Here is a 16,091-nt window from a genome sequence, read left to right as displayed (position 1 = left end):
TTTCCTAAACACTTCGCAGTCTTGATAATGAGAAGCCTAATGTGCAATAGGGCTATTTACCATTCGCTGTGTTGCAAGCCTTCTACTCAATTAAATTTGAAATGTTATTCAAGTTCTGAAATATTTTATCATATTGACTACCGAAGTAAAAGGTCTGAACAATCTTAACTAGTGTCTGACAGCGTTTATCTCCAAGTCACGGCCTATCTATCTATCTATTCTATCCAAGTAGAATAATTTCCTAAAGGGCAGCTGAGAAATGCAGTTGTCCTGTAACCAGAAGTTTCTTTTGTTTTGTTTTTGAAGTTCCTGACTTTATTCATACTTTTTTCCCCTACGTAGTATTTCAGTATTTGCCAGTACCTCTCATCCAACAAAATTTTGCTGTGCATTACCAGCACTAAGCTCATATAGTAGTCTGGTAACTTAACACACCCTGTAGCAGATCAAGCCATTGCTCACATAACAGAATAAATATTGCTGAAAAGTCAGTTGCATCTGGATTTCTCATGCAGGTATCTCACTTCCCCATTTACATTCTCACTGTTTCTTCTATTGCATACACTTGTACCAGCCATCCTGGGGACAGATTTGGATAAAACATACTGATATAATTAGGAGAACCCTAGAACAGCAGGGCTACCCTGAAATAATCATCACAGAATAGTATACCTGCAATTTCAAGCAACATGGGAGAAAAACTTACAGCCCAAGCTATCATCTTTGCTGACCAAATATGATCCACTCAGATATGCCCCAACCTTTCAGCTGCCTAAAACTGCCCATCACAGACTCTGGTACTCACCAAGACCACACACAGGTGTCAAGGGCTGGGTTTCAACCCCTACAACTGTGTAAAACAGGTGTGCAGGACAGCCACATTCCTTGGAGCACCCACAATGACTCTAGACACTGCACTTAGCCTTTGTGGCTCTCTCAAGGCGTGGTCCACCTCACTACACTCTAAGTCCCTGACATGAGCGCTACCTGCATTCACCAAGGAAGATTCTTGAGCTTCTGACCAACTCAGGGGCACTGGGCAGATGTCCCAGTGCTCCCAGCAGACAGAGGACAGCACTTCAGCCTTTATCAAGGCTTGCGGATGAAGACAAGCAGCAGGGAAAGCAATAAGAGTGGTGGTACACCTAGCTCCCGAGACAAAGCCCAGACTCCAGTGAACCAAAGTTGTATGCACCGTCTTCAGCAGAGTCCTCTCCCTGGACAAGGGTAATGGCTGAGGCTCCTCTTGCACCCTGCAAGGACATGCTTGCACCTCCAGTCAGGTTGCATAAATCACTTCCCAGGTGCATTACCCCCTTTTTTTTTTTCTTTATTTGCCATCTCCAAAGGGATTCAAGAGAACAACCTTGGCACTAGAGGCTTGACTTTTAGTTAGCTAATGTGAAGTGAGCCAAATCTGGGACACACTGTCAAAATGGCAAGCAATTAATTATTCATACACTGAAGAAGGTGATGCCAGGGTTACAAAGCATGAAGTCTATACAGCATAGAGCTGGAGCACTTCCAGAACAGTCTTTTCTTATTTTTTTTCTCTGGCTCCCAGTGTTATTCTTCTGTCTTTCATCCATGTCCTTCTAGCATCACCATTTACTTGGATGATTGGCAGGGTAGGACTCTGCAGGACAAGATAAGATGATGTATCAATTTGTTGCCAAAAACGATGCCCCCTCCTTCCCTACCTCCCTCCTCCCACCTGATCGCTGCTGCTTCTGCTGGCTCTAGCTCATAACAAAGCCCTGCCTGAATGCACTAACACAATGGAAAACAGCAATCAGGAAAAAAAAAAAAAGTAAGAAAAAAAGAATTTCTGCATTTTATTGAAGGGAAAGGTGAAGGGGTGCGGTGGGAGGTCCAAACCAGTAAACAGGGAAAGGGGAAAATAGGGGAGGAAGAAAAAGGAGCTACATGGCAAAAAGGCAAGCAAGCAGCTCTCCCCTCCCAATGGAAACCAGCCTACAGTCAAGCTCCACTGCCTTAGCTGTCACCAGCCCAACTTATGCAACTGATCTGCTCCTAATTAACAGCTTCACTGATCATTTCTTAGTTAATCGGCATGGCAGCGGAAAAAAAAAAAAAAAAAGAGCATCCATGTACAGATTCTAGCACAGAGGGTCCTGGCACCTGTTTGGATTACAATAAGGCACCTGTGGAAGGCTCGCAGCTCCTCAGCATCACTCTGCATTAACTGGACAAGAGACTTGTCACAGGTCAGAGGACTCATCCAGTGCTGGGGAAATTCATATCCTGGGGTGAGAAAGAAGTGCAAGCATCACCAGCTTGCAGAAAGATCGTGGCTATTCAAGCTGAGCTCTCTCAATTTGCCCACAACAAGCCTATGTGACAACAAGCCTTGCTGCAAGCCAAAAAGGTAGGTCCCCATTGTATGTTTGGGTTCTGATGACACAGCAACTTCTTGATGATAACATTCAGCTGAATCATTCCTGCCCAGCCATCACCATTGATCAGCTTATAGCTTTTCCTGCAAGGTGATTCGTCATTAAATGCTGAGACAAGAGGGACTTGATGTTTTGCCCAAGGTCACACTGGAAATTTTGAGAGGTCAGAAACTAAGTTCAGCTCCTTCGGGTCCCAGGTCAGAAGCTTAATGAAAAATACACCTTTTCAGAAACATGTTAGGACCATCTGTATGCTCCTGCTCCTCTCAGTAATTACTTTTTTTTTTTCACTGACTTTTTCTTCTTCCCCTCCTTTGCAGTGTTTGTGACAACTTTTGGTTAATGATCCTTTTTACTTTCTGTGCTGTACTTTTTTATTTCTCCCTGTTGTACAAGAGGAGGCTCATATCTGTATACTACAACATTATTTGTTAACGACAAATTATCCCTCGCCAATTACTTTACCGGGATTTTACTACCCTGTCACTATTTTATCTCCAACAATCTGCTGCAACTGTTGGCTAGAAGCAAAATTCACTTTATAGCTCTGCCCCTTAACCATAAGCACAGAAAAGTAGAGCTATTCCCAGTGAATGCATTGCCATTTGCTTCTACGGCATATTATTCTCCATCACCATTCCATTTGGAAAAGACTTGAGAAGATCACTAGGAGAGTATCAGCAGTTGAATTTTGAGCCTCAAAAATAACAGAAAGCCATGTAAGGTTTCACTATTTGAGTAACATTTGCCAAAAACACCAAAAAGCAAATCAATGCAAGTATGAAAGTCAGGCCAATGATACAACTTTCAAGACATAAATATTACTACTCTGAATGCTGTACTCACAGTGATCTATGGCTGCACAAAGAGATACCATTATTTAACATGACAGCAATGTAACTTTTGGAAGGCCATCAAGAACATGCCTTCCTGCCATCCCCATCACTCACTGTCTAAAGTCCTCTCTCCCTCTTACAAAGATACCCAGTTTTGCACATCACCACTTGAACACCAGCAGCCATGTTGCAGAACAGACTCCTCCTGCAGCACTTCCTATGAATGCACCAACCAATGTGCTTGTAGCCACTCTCTTCTAAAGGCTTCAAATACATGAGGAAATATTACTACCACCCATACTGTGGTTTTTGGGTTGAGGATTCTGAAGCCTGGACGGCTGTCCTGTGTCATATGGTGAGAACGCCAGTCCATTTACTGGATGTCCTGTTCTGAGGAATGATCTAACACCTTAGACACATTCTCCTTAGACCCAGTTCCCCCTATAGCAGTTCCAACCAACTTCAGACACTTTCATCAAAGCCACTACTAAAGATATCTATCAACAATTACAAGAAGCATAAAGATGTGAATTTCAATAGTATCCATTTTAGAAATATGTCAAATATTGTAAATCTCCTTTAGTGAAAGGGCAAATGAAAACCCCTGAAATTCTACATTTTACTGTTGCCAATGAAGGCCACTCTAATTGCTCAGTCCCTGAACAGGGCAGTACCATGGAGTTATCTGTGGATCTATCTGTGTCCATGACGGGGACAGGAGGCCCACAGGCCCAGAAAGGAAAGAAAAAAAAGAGAAAAAAAAAGCATCAGCGGTTTACAGCCAGCCCAGACCAGCCGTGCGATTAATGAAGCAGGGGACCCACAGACCCATGCCCCGGGAAAAAAGGGAAAAGGGGGAAGGGTAGGGGAATAGTAGACGGGTCTAAAACAAAATAGCTGCAACAATCTAAGGAGGAACGTTAATTTACTAAATCTGATGTCAGAATTGAGGCCAACAAATCAAACAAAATGAGAGAGTGTCTGAAACCGAGGCCTTACTCTGTAAACTGCAGGGAGAACACGTGCTTCTCCCCAGCGAACAAAGAGAGTCCGGGCCTTCCAGGCAGCTCCTCCTACCCCCTCCAGGCACAAATCCCCCTGGGCAATGCAGCTCCTCCTCCCCCCCACCTCCAAGAACCAAGCAGCCAGAAACGGCAGTCCACAGAACCAGAACATTAACTGCCAGTGCATTACATAATGTTATGATGTGGAATACCAGCAACAAAAAAATCACAAAACCATGACAGGCAGCCAGCTTTCAGTATGCTTCAGGATTGATGCTACCTGAGGAAGCTCTCCCTGTTCAGTGAATTGCTGGGGCTGCTGGCTTGATTCAGTGAAAATGGTTGAAACCAGCTGTATGGGAACTGCTGAGTCATGGCCTGAACCACTGACTGAGCACCTGGAGGAAAGACCCAGTCAGCCCTGGTAGCACAGGTGAAGGCAATTCACCTGTGTGATTGGAAGGGGTGAAGCCAGGCTCCACCCCCCTTAGGCCTCATTTAAGGGCTGACTACCACTAAGGAAGCATCTCTTTCTGGAGATACCTCCTTGGTGGGAGCCTTTCCCTGCGAGCCCAAAATCTTCTGATCCAGGTGAGAGATCTTTTTCCCTTCCCTTGTCACCCTTTGCTATCGTGCTGGTCCTGCCACCTCTTTGTAACACCTTTTCCATTGCATTAGACCTTTGGATTGCTACACCAGCTTTGAGAGAAGCACCCTCACTCATCCCAAGCTGGAATGTTTCTTCTAACTTTTCCAGCAATCAGGCTGTTAACACTTCTATCAACTGAGCATTCTCTTTTGAGTTTATAAATTAAATGGCAGCTCTCTTGCTCAAAAGAGTTCAAAGTACAATAATGAAATTTTTTCATGTGCAGAGAAGAAACAGCTGAAGTCCCTGTTGTCTTCTACAGGGAAGCCTAGTCCTCCACTGCTAGCTGTCTTTCCTGTTTAAATACAGTGTCTGTTCTCACATTTTGTCCATATGAAGTCAGGCTGCCATAGGCATAGATCCATTCAGTATAAGGCTTCAGAAAATGCGCTGCTCACAACAACTACTGAGGAGAAGAAAGTAGGCAAGGAGGAGAAAGGAGCTCTGCCCTCATTTACAATTGGGTCATGCAGCAAAAGCTTTCAGAAACAGCCCTGAATAACTGAGTCAGCTTTTTTTTTCCTTTAAGTTTGTTCTACCTAGTGACTCTAGTAACTTTTAACATAAGTAAATCAAATCAATTAAGGTAAGCCTAACATATTTAAATTTGCTATTTAGCATTGTAAATTTGATCTAGGTTTAAATTAATTTCAGAATGATGCATAAACAAACATCAAAAAAATCACCAAGAGGGCTTAATGCCATGCCCAGGTGATTTATATGTATTATTTCTGAGAGAAAAGATCAACTGTTTACAGTGCAAAAAAAACTGTGTTGCATGTTACTGCTGGATTTCTGGGGGAGGGTGAGAGCAACAAGGAAGGAAGAGACTTCAGAGTGGCTGGTTTCAGGGCATACAAATTTTCTTCTAGCTCAATAACAGCTTTGTGTAACAGAATAAACTTGGAATTTATATCCTATAGTCTCTTTTAGATTCAGGGTAATCGTAAGCACTTAGAAGGCAAATCCAACAGCCATTCTGCAGGCAACAGCAGCTAACACAGCCTAGCACATATAAATCCATTTTACTAAAACAGGAGATGTTGGCTTAGGGAGAATATGGGCATTTCCTGAGATGTTTAAATACCTAGGGCTCCACTGATTAACAGAGGTTACAGAGACTACTGTCTGGCCATCTCCACTAGTCATCAGAGCCACCCCAACAGCAGTACACAGATATAGGGTCCTCCTGCTCCCTTCCATGCTGTGCTCAGCTTCTGAGCCGCTTTCCCCCTGGGTACCCCAGCTCCAAGCCACAGTGGGTTCCCCACACTGCCCTTGATGTGCACATTACCACAGGCATACCTTGCAAGGTGTAAGTTTCCAGGGAACTGCATGACTGCTTTCACACACACAGCCCCTATCTTGGATAACCCATGCCCTGATCCTGAGACAGCTTGGAATACAATTCTTTAATGGCAGCTTCTACTGCTGCAGTTTCTCTGGTAATGAGCTAGAGCTGAAATTTCTTGCTCTGAGCCCTGCCTGGCATCACAGACACCAGGCTTTGGAGGAAGATTCTGATCTGATGGGCTTGTGCAGACAGCACATGCAGACTGAGAGCTTCTCATGATTGTAGCCCTACTGTTCTGCTTTTCCTCTCCTCCAGCTTCTCCCTAATTGGGTCTTGCTGATCTTCACCTCCTTCCAGCCCTACTTAGCCTTTTCTTTCAAGTTTTGCTTTGGGAATTACTCAGAGGAGCAACCACCTACACTACACACTGTGGGCAACACATCCCAGTGTTGTCAATCACCAGGCACCAAATTCACACCAGCTGAAAACCTGCCCTATTAGTTTAATGGATAACAACAAAATCAAAGCATAGTAGGCATGAAACACTTGAAAAACATCTTATGTGCTCAAGTTTAAAAACAACCTCTCCGAAGGGTGCTGTTTGTGCTTTTAAAATAGCCAGCTCTGTTGAGTGCAGCCCTCAGACACATAAGCAGAAGGAAGGTGCACCACTAGGAACATAAAACATGAGCACACCATGATAAATCTCTGCCCAGCAGAGCCTCCCAGGCTTAGCGGTTTCTGTGATGGATCCCCCTACAAGGCAGCTGCTAGACTACTTGGTACCTGGTGGAGAACTTTTTAAGAAATGGTGACTCGTTGCCTACACTTCAGGTTGAGTGCATGAAAGCTGTGGCTTCATCACACAACACTGATTCTACCTCCTCAAACACAGGAACCACCTAAAATAAATTTCTCAAATAAACCTGCTGCTGTTTCTGAATTAGAGAGGAAACAAGTATCTTCAAGAAAAGTTTGTTACTGTTTGCAGTTGCTTGGATTAAGGCAGCTAATTCCTTTCCATGGTATTTGAGATGCTACTGAAATTTCATAATTAATAATTGTTATAATACCTTGCAAGGAAGTATAATTCACTGAAGAAAAACTACCAATAAATGTGTCCTAGCTTGGGTGGGAATAATTTAAGAAACCAGTTCTGCTGATGCTAATGTGGCTGCTTGCCAGCTCCAGTTGTCCTAGAGTCACTGAGCTATGGATTTGAGAGCACAGATTTACAGTCCTCCTCAGAGTAAAGTGGGCTTTTGTGAAGCTGTTAATATTGAAATAAATAATTACATGCTTACTTGGAATCAAATTACTGAAGGCTCAGCCTCCTTTTGAAGAGTGGAAGCTTCCCATTGAAACAGATAACCATGTGTTTTCCTGTGCTTTTGATGTTGAAAGCTATTCCAGAAAAATTCTAGGCAAAACTGAAATTGCAGCAGTGTGAAATTGCCCTCGAAGAGGTATTCATACAGCTGCATATTTATTCTGACCATTTTGCTCTCTAAAATTCACACTTGTTCTCTATCTTATGAGATTTTCAAAATGCTAACTGCAGATTTCACCAGTCCGGAAATCACACTTGCCTGCTGGTAGCACTGAATGACTCCCTTTTGACTGTCTTGCTTAATTTAATTCTGCAATTACCCCTAAATTAAAGAAAGGAAGGAGACAAAAGCAGATGTGAATGAAGAGGTTCTAGGAGAGCTATGTGATTTGGTAAACTCCTTTTAAACCTAAGCTTTTAAACTATGTTCTAAACTGAAGATATAGTTCTTTGAACTGCTTAATGAATAGACTTCAAAATGTTTTTTAAATTCCGTATGAGAGGTCAAGAACCTCCAAATAAGCCAAGGGCCAAACTGCTCAGCACTGCCCAGAGCCACATCCATCCCTAGGAATCCCCTTAGATCTGCTGCTGATCTGCACTGGGCAACCCAGCCTCCACAGCAATGCAAGAGCCTGAGATGTCATAAGCAGGGCTCCTTCCACCAAATCCACACCACTTTACCACAGCTATACCTCTCCTAGAAGCCATAAGACTGGATTCAATCAAGCTATGCTCTTACTGTAGCTCAGTCACTTCTAAACCAGGCAAAAGGGTGTGTATAGCTACTGAGGATCCTCCAGCACCCCTTCAGCTAAACCTGCATCTTCTGCTCCCTTTTCTCCTCTGAAGTGTCTACACCTGGGGAGGAATAACTGCATGCATCAGTACAGGTTAGGGGCTGACCTCCTGGAGAGGAGCTCTGCAGAGAAGGCCCTGGGTGTCCTGGTGGGCAACAGATGGGCCATGAGCCACCAGTGTGCCCTTGTGGCCAAGAAGGCAGATGGTATCCTGGGGTGCATTAAAGAGAGTGTGGCCAGCAGGGTGAGGGAGATGATCCTCCCCCTCTGCTCTGCCCTGGTGAGTCCAGATCTGGAGCACTGTGTTCAGTTCTGGGCTCCTCAGTTCAAAAAGAACAGAGAACTGCTGGAGAGAATCCAGTGGAAGGCTACAAAGATATTGAAGGGCCTGGAGCATCTCCCATATGAGGAAAAGCTGGGGCTGTTCAGCCTGGAAAACAGAAGACTGAGTGGGGATCTTATCAATGCTTATAAGTATCTAATGGATCGTAGCCAAGTGGATGAAGCCAGGCTTGTTTCTATTCAGTGGAACTGGTATTTTACACAGGAAAAAAGATTTGCCATCAACATATTTCTCATGTCACACAGAAGCCTGGAACTATGGTTGCATCAAATGTTGATATGCAAAATGATGGAGTTCTGTTTACAGCCTGGAACAATCAAGGATTTTTCCAATAAAATTACATGCAAGTTAGCATTCCAGTCTGGTAACATGGCTTAATCACATTAGGTTTAAGAAAGGAATAAGAAAGGAAATCGCATATAAAATAACACATGGTGGCTTCAAGTCTGCAACTCCCTCCTCTCTATAAAATCAGAGCTACTTTGAAATAGTTTTAATTACAAAATTGTCCTTTTAAACTCAATTCATGAATCAAAGCTCCAAATAAAACATGAATTTGGAGAGTATGAAGCTTTGTAAGCCAACTGGAAGAACAAAGATGCAGCCCACAGGATCCCCTCACAACTATGGATGAGGGAAACATGGCTGTTGCCCTAGGGGCGCATGTGTACTCTTAGTAACAAAGTCACTAGCTGTTCAATACAATCAGTTATATACTCTCTTCAGGCATAACAGGTAGACTCATTTCAGGCCAGAATTTTTCTCTGCGAGCAGCCTGTGAATGCAAGTGCCAGAAGCTTTCCCTCTCTCTCAAGGAAAAAAGGCTTGAGGGAGAGAGAAACATGCTTCTGCTGGGGCTAGATCTGCAAGTCTGGGAGCCAAGTGGGAAAGAAGTGTCAGAGAGGTGGCAAGCTGGCAGGCAGAGGCAGTATTTTCCCCCTCAAACCAATTGTTCCAGACTTAGTCAAGACACAATTCAGATTCCCCTAGGCCCTTGCTATCTGCCTTTCCAGCCACAAACACACCGCACTGCTGTTCCCCAAATGCTGTACCTGGGAGGGATCCTGTGTGCTGGCTGCAAGCACCTGGCTCAGCTGTCCAAGGCAGCACTTGGTAAAGCTTTTGCGAACAGCAAGGCAGCCAGGAGCAAGGTCTCACAGCAACAGTGCTCAGTCACAGCATAGCTGGGCAAGTAACACATCCTCACTGTCTTGATATTAGAGGGAGCAAGAAGGACTGGAGGAAAAGTTGCTAAATTTTCATTTCCCCAGTCGTTTTTCCTCCCCTCTTTTGGAGGGATTTCTCATTATGTTCATTGCATAAGCACATTGAAGAGCAACAGAAGAAGTTATAAGGCCACCTCAGCTGGCTCTTACATTTCTCTGGCTCATTACCATCTCTCCTATTATCAAAGGAGGAGCAGGCAAGATTTTCTTCCTGTGCTACAGCATCCTTCATAAAGCAACAAAGGAGAAAGGTAACCAAACAGTTTTAATGCTTAACAAATACTGTAACTAACTTTCCTCCATCTACTAAATCTGATAAAACGTTTAGGGAGACTTCGAGAAGTGATTACATATTGGAGTTAAGTCTTTGTAGCTGCCCCGAGCTGCTTTGGTCTCCCACCTTTCACACAGGGGAGCAGAATCAGCATCACCAGGAGCTTGCATCCACATTTCTACCCCCAAAAGCATCTGTCATGGTTATCTGATGAGGCAAGTAATGCAGTTGACCTGTAAAGTAAGATCAAGGTACTCTTACAGGTAGCTGGTGAATGCTGCCCATGAGATAGCTCTGTAGTCAGCTCTCCAGCATGCACGGAGTTTGCAGACATCCCTGCATACATCCCAGCAGGTCTTTGTTCAGCACAGTCTCTGCTGCATGGTGCCTGCATTTGCAAATATCCTCCTATTCTTACACTCTGTAATCCCTAGTACCTCCATGTTACCCTTCAGGAACACAGATGTGTCACTCCTGATTGTATATGTGAAAACACGCCTCCACTCCCTGCCCAACTCAAACAGTGTTAATCCCTCTAAGAATAAGGCTGCTGTATGAAGGAAAAGCTGGAGGGCTGTGAGGAATCTGTTATTTTCATGCTCCATGGCCACTTTCCAGTTCATCTCAGGAGCAGTAAATCTGTTAGTTAAGAGTATAAAACAGAAACACACTTACTGAAGCTTTTGTAAGCTTAAGCCAGTTTTTGCAACACTGGGAAACTAAATATTTCATTCAGTCTCTCAAACTTACAGTAGTATTTACAGGTATTTGTGACAGTTAGGGGCTAGGCCAAAATATATACCACCACCACAATCACAGGTTGATAACTGCAACACATATTTGGCCTACACTGTATCTTCTCAATTCGCATCACATTCATCGGACCAAACAGGAGTTTTCTTTATGCTTTCATAATTTTGTCTCTCTCACTATCCATCATAACTATTTTCTGCAGTATGAAAGAACACAAGCACAGTGAATGGGACTTAGAGAGTGCAAAGAGGTTTTGAGTGACCCATAACAACATACATATCTGATGTCTTGGAGGGATTTCTAAAGAAAGAAGCCTGCGGTGGTGCTGTGCGAGGTTTGGATTCCTGTCTTTTTGGAACATTCATGGAAGTCCTCATTTACACAGAGGCCTCTCAATGCTCCAAAGGCCTCGCTCCAAACTATTTCACATCAAAACCATGATTTAATCTACATGATTTACATGACACAGATTTGCTAAAGATGTATGCATATCAAAATTTTAACTATGTTGAAATTCCAGTTATCTGCTAGAATCTAACTTATGAAACATTCCGTGGGGTTCATTCAGCATCAGACTGCTGGCAAAGCTCAGACTTTACTTTCTTAAAGCCTAGGTTTTCTGGAATATTGTCAATAACCATTTCATTTATCCAGGTTCTTTTTCCTTATATAATTTGTCTTTTTGTTACAAAAGTGTTTTCAGCCATGACAGCTAGGGTGCATGACCTGGAAAACACCACATAAAGAAGAAGAATTCTCAGCTATCCACTGTCAAAATACAGCTGAAAATGACAGCTTTCTGAGCCAAGCAAGGAAGCAGGGTAGCGTATACACAGCTGCACCTTATGTTGGCAGGAAACAAAGCAAGTCACCTCCAGTGATATTAAGGAAACTTGGAAAACAAGAACCACCAACAACCTCAGCAATAACCAGAGCTCTAGTTCCCCTTGCATGATGGGCATCATCATCTCTGTGCACCTCTGTGGTGCTTCTTGAAGTCCACGTTACTACTTCAGAACAGCATAAAACAAACATTCCACAAGAAATAAAGTGAGAAAAAAATCAAGTATATAAAAAACGTTTTTAAGTGTGTACCAGAATGCGTAGGCAAGCTTCCTCCCTATGTTGAAGCAGATTAAGAAATTCTAATGTAAGTTATATCCAACAAGTCTACTCACTACCACCACTGAGCTCAATACTAATTATTTCTGTAAGCATAGACTAAGAAGTAGAGAAGGTTGGGAAACATAGCTCAGGAAAGCTCTTCTTTTCTACTTTACAAAGAAGCACTAATAAGTTTTAAACTCAGCTTATTTGGACTTCTCCTCACATTCACTGCCATATTACGCATGCACTTGTTTTAGTGCCAAGCTCATCATTTTTTTTTCTAGCTGACTAAAGATTTCCTTTTAGTGAACATCCAAAAAAGAAATAATTAGTCTTGGAAAGAAAAGCTGAGTTTCAAAGGAGGGCTGATTTCTGCTCCAACTTCACAGAGGTAAGGATTACCACATATCAAGAGGAAACAAAAAAACTGCATTTCTCTGATAGGAAGAAAATGCAGGGAGGAGAACAAAGTGCTGAATGGACTTGGAGAAGAAAGGCTCTTCAGTATTTCTCAGGACTGTAAAACATGCAAAACTCCTGCCATTAACATTTCTGCCTTGAAAACAGACTACACATCAAGAAGCTTTTTCTCAGTTAACGTTTCCTCTATTTAAACTGCTGCTGGTGACAACTTACTACAATCCCATAAACTTGCTTTAAGGATATATAAAACACTCGCAACAACATTTAAAAGTATGGAATAGTGAGAAACTGGGCTTTTATGTTGCTGTGTAGTTATGAAACATCTTCCATGTTTATGATATTCTCATAAGGTACAGTGAAATGCAGAGACATTCAAAAAACATTACCAAACACAACAATCTGCATTGTTTAGAGAAACAGAGAGACATTTATGTGAAGTATATGAGGGTGCTGCCAGACAGTTTGCTGAAAGCTGTGTGGCCTAAGAAACAACAGCTAGCATCTTTACTGTAAAGTAAAATAAAATATGAATTAAAATACACTCATTAAAATGTTGTCTCATTTGCATAGACACATAGATGATACTTTATACACCTGTCCACCTGCACAAACTCATCTTTCTATGCATGCACTCTGCAAACTCATTTTATTCCCCTGCAGCTGCTATGTTTTCAGGAAATTTTAGCTTTTGTTGCATTTTTTGTTGCTTACATCTTCTCTTTCCTTTTGTATCAAGCAAAAACAGACAGCTGGACACAGGAACGTGTCGTGAGTTTGCTGCCCAGTTATGGAAATTAAGTCGTGAAACATGACTCAAGATCCCACTCTCTTATGATCAAAATTTGTTACAAATTACTTTCCATAGAAGTGTGCATGCCAAGAATATCAAAGGAACCAGACAGTCAGACATTTCTAGGTTTCCAAACTAACCATTGGGATGGGTTGACAAAGTAGCTACAAATTCCTTTCCTGCTCCCAGGAGATCAATTAATCTCAGAACTCTCCCATGTCATGCCTTGGACTCTACAACAGCACTTGCAAAACATGCGTTATCTCCTTCCTGCATAACTACCTTGCAGACCCAGGTGCCTCTGGAAGACAAGATGAGGTAGATGGCTACAATAAAAGTTTTTAATATTGGAAGATTTTGACTTTGCATTGAAGTCCTGAAGGGCTTCCTACTCATTTTGTTATTGGTGAAAAGCACTGGAGGATTTGAGGTGTGAGAACTGTTATGGGGAAGAATTGTCTGATAACCTGTGAGTTCTCAAGAGCTTTTGGGAAAAGGAAATGCAATACAATTCCATCAAAACAGACAGAGATTGCTTTGGAACTTACCGCTCAGCTTGGTGTCATCTGCAAACTTGCTGAGGGTGCACTTGATTCCATTGTCTGTGTCACTGATAAAGATGTTGAAGAGCACTGGTCCCAAGACTGAGCCTTGGGGGACACTGCTTGTGACCAGCTTCCACCCTGACATAGAACCATTAATCACAACCCTTTGGCTGCAACCAGCCAACCAGTTCTTAACCCACTGAACAGTCCATCCTTCAAATCCATACCTCTCCAGTTTGGAGAGAAGGATGTGATGAGGGACCCTATCAAAGGCTTTGGAGAAGTCCAGGTACATGACATCCGTCGCCCTTCTCCCATCCACCAATGCTGTCACTCCATCATAGAAGGCCACCAGATTGGTCAGACAAGATCTGCCCTTGGTGACGCCATGGTGGCTGTCTCGGATCACCTCTTTGTCACGTACGTGCCTTAACATGTCTTCTAGGAGGATCTGCTCCATGATCTTCCCAGGCACAGAGGTGAGGCTCACCGGCCTGTAGTTCTCTGGGTCATCCCTTTTCCCTTTCTTAAAAATGGGAGTAATGTTTCCCTTTCTCCAGTCACCGGGGACTCCACCGGACAACCATGATTTTTCAAATGTGATGGAGAGCAGCCTGGCAACCACATCAGCCATCTCTCTCAGAGCCCGAGGATGGATATCATCTGGCCCTATGGACTTCCACACATTCAGTTTCACGAGGAGGTCTCGGACTTGTTCCACTGTTACAGTGGGACAGAATCCGCTCCTCTCACCCCCACCTCGTGGTTCAGGGTCCTGGCAGACATGGGGAACCTGACCACCAGTGAAGATAGAAGCAAAACACTTAATGAGCACCTCAGCTTTTTCCATGTCTGAGGAAGCCACTTCTCCGTCCTCATTTATTAGAGGGGGAACACTCTCCTTGACCTCCTCCTGCCTATGCACCTATAGAACTCCTTGTTATTTTTCACATCCCTAGCCAAGTTCAGCTCTATCTGCACCTTGGCTTTCCTAATCCTATCTCTACACATGCGGACAACAGCCCTATATTCCTCCCAGGCTATGCAACTCTGCTTCCACTTCATGTACATTTCTCTGTTTTCCCTCAGTTTAAGCTGCAGGTCCTTGCTCAGCCATGCTGGTCGCCCGCCTCCTCTGCTCGATTTCTTTTGCTGGGGGATGGAGAGCTCTTGTGCTCTCAGGAGGGTGTCCTTAAAGAGCTGGCAGCTCTGCTCTGTTCCTATGCCCTTAAGGACAGTTTCCCAGGGGATCCTACCCAGCAGTTCCTTGAGTAGCCGGAATTTCGCTCTCCTGAAGTTCAGGGTCCTGACTCTACTCTTTGCCAGGCCTGCATTCCTCCAGATCACAAATTCCACCAGGGCATGATCACTGCAGCCCAGGCTGCCTCCAGTCTTAACCCCTCTAATGCTCTCCTCCACACTGGGGAGCACCGGGTCCAGTAAGGCTTCACCTTGAGTCAGACCCTCTAATACCTGGACCAGGAAGTTATCCTCAACAGACTCCAGGAATCTCCTGGACTGTCTGCCACCCACCATGCAGCTATCCCAGCAGATACCCGGGTGGTTGAAATCTCCCATCAGGACAAGAGCCCGCGAACACGACACTTCCTACAGCTGGAGCAAGAAGGCCTCGTCAACAGGCTCCCCCTGATCAGGTGGCCTGTAACAGACCCCAACCAGTAGATCTCCTTTACTGGATTGATCCCTGATTTTAACCCATAAGCCTCTCCTCTCTCATCCCAGTGAAAAGAGATTAACCAGGGATCAAACGGAGAGCTCATCACAAGGCCTGCACCAAAACAGACAGTGGCAAACAGAGATACAAGATGATGTTCATGTAGTAGAAACAAAAATCGGGTCTGTTGCCTGGAACAGAACAGGAGCCAGTGCACTGTGACGTACATTCTGTGATACATGTTGCACCCCAACCAGGCAGAGAGGAGCAAGATAAGATACTCAACAGACACTACAGGAAGACACTCTTCTGTCCTACATAGGCGTGATTGTTCCCACAGTCAAAATGCACCTGCGGAGTCACACAGAGAAGTTCACTGCAGTTAGACATTAATGCTAAGGAAAAGGGATTTCATTTCCTGGAAGCTTGAATATATGAAAGGCTCACATGAGTACTGCTTCTGTCTGGATTATTTGTAGCCCAGAGTAGACTTGGTTGTCCTCCATCTAATACAAAGTTTCTGAATAATTTGTTACAGGACAAAGTATTTTCTTTGCCTCCAGTGCTGAGTTAAAGACTTAGCAAGCCTGAATCAGCATTTGAGGAAAACCTGCTATCAGAGAAG

At 43.7% G+C, this 16,091-nt stretch overlaps 1 long non-coding RNA gene across 2 annotated transcripts in view; it reads right to left on the bottom strand.

Annotated features, from left to right (window-relative positions):
• Positions 762-16,091, bottom strand: part of LOC110400510 — a 53,534-nt gene continuing 38,204 nt past the window's right edge. Inside the window, exon 5 of one of the 2 annotated variants that reach the window (XR_002439905.1) lies at positions 762-1,636. This is a non-coding gene — a long non-coding RNA (uncharacterized LOC110400510). Of the gene's footprint in view, positions 1,637-10,125; positions 10,407-16,091 lie in introns of those variants that run through there. The other variant, XR_002439907.1, reaches the window with a different exon arrangement.

Source organism: Numida meleagris, chromosome 5, assembly GCF_002078875.1.
Source record: "Numida meleagris isolate 19003 breed g44 Domestic line chromosome 5, NumMel1.0, whole genome shotgun sequence".
NCBI lineage: Eukaryota > Metazoa > Chordata > Aves > Galliformes > Numididae > Numida > Numida meleagris.
The sequence above is the reverse complement of the archived record's forward strand: the minus strand, read 5'-3'. Positions and strand labels throughout refer to the sequence as shown.